The sequence below is a fragment of the Leuciscus leuciscus genome (genome assembly GCF_965113295.1).
Source record: "Leuciscus leuciscus genome assembly, chromosome: 19".
NCBI classification, from domain to species: domain Eukaryota; kingdom Metazoa; phylum Chordata; class Actinopteri; order Cypriniformes; family Leuciscidae; genus Leuciscus; species Leuciscus leuciscus.
In genome coordinates, this window is record NC_138743.1 from 11486152 (window position 1) to 11490481 (window position 4330).

General features: G+C 33.5%; 1 long non-coding RNA gene across 1 annotated transcript; it reads left to right on the forward strand.

Annotated features, from left to right (window-relative positions):
• Nucleotides 1–990: 990 nt before the first annotated feature.
• On the forward strand, nucleotides 991–4122 carry LOC309482655. Its single transcript, XR_014200347.1, has 4 exons — nucleotides 991–1916; nucleotides 2013–2077; nucleotides 2621–2710; nucleotides 3485–4122. It is a non-coding gene; the product is annotated as an uncharacterized lncRNA (long non-coding RNA).
• The last annotated feature ends 208 nt before the right edge of the window (nucleotides 4123–4330 follow it).

Sequence of the window (4330 nt, forward strand, 5' to 3'; positions counted from 1 at the left end):
TATTAGCATGGCTTCACTCTTACTCGTGTGATACTGCACAGCATTAAAAGCTTGATATAGAAAGAGTTACTTGTTTTAGTTTTGACGTGTTATTTTGAACATGGTCAAACAGACAAAAAGAGCAGAAACTGAAAAATAAAATATGATAACGGTGGCGTTACGCAATATAATGTTTTGAGTGGGAATTCCTGTAAAAAAAAAAAATAGCCAGAGAATCGACACTTTAATCTCATCCCATGTTAAATCTGCAGTCACACTGTATGCATGACAAGGCAATGGGATAAGCCTGAGACATGTCAGTCCTCTTATTACCACAGGGTTTCCTTTCTCTTTAAAAAGAGCATGTTTGGGCTGAGATTTACTCTTGTAGAAAACAGGATTATATACCGCAGATCTTATCGGATACTGACCCGAGCAGCGGAGGTGGTATTTTAAAATAACGCTTCTGCCTCCTTGTTCTAAAGAACAGCCTTCACCTTCTCGTGTGACAACTTGACTAAAGCTCCACCGCCTCTTCCTGAGAAAAGGGAGAGGAGATGAGACGTTCCAGCCAGCTAAAAAATTCCCCAGGTCTCCAGCTCTCTGCGGCTCCCCAGGATGTCACCTTGAGAAAGATGAGGCCGGTGTGTAAGCTCTCTGCCGCACTCTGTGTCAGGGCTCCTTAATAAATCATTAACGGCTTATGAAAAAGGTAAACTTCCTTCAGGCCACAGGAGCCATTTGCACCAAATACATGGCACAGGGCCAGCACACTATCTCTTTTTCTCATCCACTCACAGAATAATAACTGAAACATGTTTTTGAGGTGACTTATGGAATGTATACAGTGCAAAAAGTCCCACAAGACCAGGACAGAGTCATGTTGCAGTCGTATGCCAGAAAACATTGTGAGCACCACAAATCAGACCAAAATGTGATCTTATTTAAAACATGATCATAATGCATTGATTTTTTTAATACAAATTCTATAAAACTATATTTAAATGTGCACTCAAAAAAATGAATTTTCAGTTTTGTTCACTTTACCTGAACAATTCATGTTGAAATAATGCCATTTTGGCTATTTTTCATTTCAACATGATCGTGTCATGTTAAACTGACTTAAAACTGTCACTCGTTGGTTTAACATAAAGTTTTCATTTTAAAAGTACATGTTTCAATCACTTAGCTCAGTCAAACTGTTGACTGAATTAAAAATATATATATAATAACTTACATAATATTTATAATTTATTTTAAATATTTTTGTTTATTAATTTATAGCTTGATTATAATTATAGAAGTGCAATTAAATGGTTATTGGTGTTTTTAGGTTTGTTATTTGTCTTAAATTGCTGTTAAATCAGACTGATACAAATAATGTTTAGTAAAAGTCAATCACACATATAAAATGTGTGTTTTTATAAAGTCAGCCGGACTGAATGTCAAAACAGCCTGAAAACAAACCACATTCTCAACCTAAAGGAAGCGGAAATTTGTTGTGACGCAATTTGCATATCCTGGCGGCAACATTCGTAAAATACGTTAATGCTGCGCATGTCTCAAATAGATCGCCACGCCATTAACTGGAATATAAGCGTAAAACAAACAGGTACGTGTTCATCCATTTCCATCACTGTTATTAGAAACAATATTATCAAACTGTTTTATGATGTCGGTTGATACTAATGTGTTATTTTGACAGAATGCACGATTGTAAGCCTAAATGAGATGGCCGCGCCATAAACTGTATTAAACAGCACACGAACAGGTAACTGTTAACTTAACTCATCTATCCATTTGCATCAGTGTTGTTAGAAAAAATATTAGCCAACAGTTTTGTTATATTGGTTGAACGTTATGTATTTATGGCCTGATTGCACTATTTTAAGCCTAGATGACCGCGCCATCAACTGAATTAAACGGCAAACAAACAGGTAAGTTAACTTTTTCGTCCATTTGCATCAGTCTGATTAGAAACAATTTTAACAACTGTTTTATTATGTCGACTGATACGGATGAATTTATGACAGAATCCACGATTGTATGCCTGAAAGAGATCACCGCGCCATAACAGAATTAAACATCAAACGAAAAGGTATGTGTCTAAGTTTGCACATGTTTGTTAGTTTAATCATCTATCTTTGCACTCTGTTCATTTTCATGGCATCGATCAAAGATATTATAACAATGTTGTGTTGTGTGGTTGATGGTTCAGTGCGTTTTTAAAGCATTAATGACAATTATTATTGGTTACTGAATATTGTTAATAATAATATCAATAATGGGTATTTGCACCTTTGGTTGCTAGAATGGTATGTATGGCTAATAATTTTTAGTTATTCATATTTGTTATTTGTGTCTTTCAGAACCACACACATTTTAAAGTTGTATAAACTAATAGAAATACTGACTGTAACCAGTACAGTAGCCTACAATGTGTTTTTTTTTTTTTCATGGTCTCATTTTACAACTCCCATAGAGAAAACCATGAATTTGACCATTTTTGAATCTCTTCAGCTATCTGTTGAATATAAGCATAAGGCAGTCGTTGAAAGTTGTCCTATGAATCATAAAAATAAACTCAATAAATGTTGCTTAATTGTGTTACATTACCATAATTTTGTGTTTTGCCTTCAAGTGCAAAAATGGCATTGATGTCATTAGAACTACGATCCTGACATGTCTACTATCTCAAAGGAAGAGTCAGCTGATGATTTGAAGACACAAGGTAGGACACATGTCAGGACTACATTATATTTACTTAGGAATACTTTATCCTTTTAGCATAAATCAGTATGTCATTAGAATAAATGTATGACTTGGATAGTGCACCTAAAAATAAAATGAAAATTGTCATGATTTACTCACCCTCATGTTCCAAAACCATAATTTTGTCCATCTTAAGAAAAATAAATAAATAATATATTTCATACTTTTTGTCATATTTTATCCATTGGAAGGCTTGTATAAAACTGCTTTATTCATATGGATTAGCTATATCTTTATATTGAAGCTAAATATTGATTGTCTATAGACTTTTGATGGATGGTCCATGACATAAAAAAAAAAAAAAAAAAAAAATTTGTTCCAAAGCTGAACAAGATTCTTGTGTTTGGTATGATGTGATAGTGAGTAAATGATGACAGAATTTTCATTTTGGGGTGAACTATCCCTTTTAAGTACCACTTTACTTTCTACTTTGTAATAAAGAACCGACTGATGCCAAATTACATGTTATTAATGATTTTTTTTTTATGCTCTATTCAACCGATAAAACCCTGACATTTTTTCCCAATAAAATCCTTCTGACAAACTGGAAGACGTGTTGTTTAAAGTACTACAGGGTTTTAAATGGGCACAAACCCTGAATAAACACTACTCTGATCCGTCACGCCTTTATTTTAATTTATGAACATTTAAATGTCTGCCCTCACAAGGGTCGTTTTTATGATATGTGGTGACATACACTAACACTTTCTTTTTTTTCTTTCAATGCATTTAGAAAAAGGAGCTTGACCAGGTGCAGCAGTCACCATCATTGCTGGTGAGGAGGAACGTTGTCTTTAAACTCACTGGATGTTTTGATTGAAGATGAGGTGGTGATGTCTACCAAGTCTTGGTCAGTGCACTGCTGCTGTTTTTTGCACTTATTTATGCCCTTATTTAGAGAACACTAACTTCTCAAAGTTTATTCATAAAGTGCTGTTGAATCTAGAGGAAACATTTTACTTAAAAATGGTCCAGTCTGTTTCAGTTATTTTATTAGTATAATATTATTTTAGATTTACACATTTTAAACAAGCATATTTCCTTGTTTGTGCAGTTTTCACTTATTTGGTGAAAAAGTCTGATAATATTGTTTTAATGTTATTAATTTTTTTTTTTTACTATAAAGCCCACTGATTTTGTTTTATGCCTGAGAATGTTTTGTGAAGTAAATGTTGTATATCAATAAATACTAAATAAGAATATCCTCCTGGTCTGTCGTAATTGCTTTGTACCAGTGTTCTTTGATAAGAAAAATGTAAGAAAGATGAGAAAATAGGGAGACTTGTTAATGTTTAATATTCTATTATGTTGGTATTTTAAACAACTTTCTTATATGTAGGTGTTTATGGGTGAGTTACCATTGTGGTAAAGTGTCGAGCATGTGCTTAGGTGAAGGACCTGCTAAGAATTCCAGTTGCTTTAAAAGCAACTCCAATGGGATTGCTAGTGATGCAATCAGTACCAACATCGTATTAAAAGAAAAGCTATATTTAGGTTGATTGTATGTTATTTTAACTCTGTGTGTCTATTTAATAGACACAAATAAATAACTCTTTGGCTGAACATGATTGAAGCATGG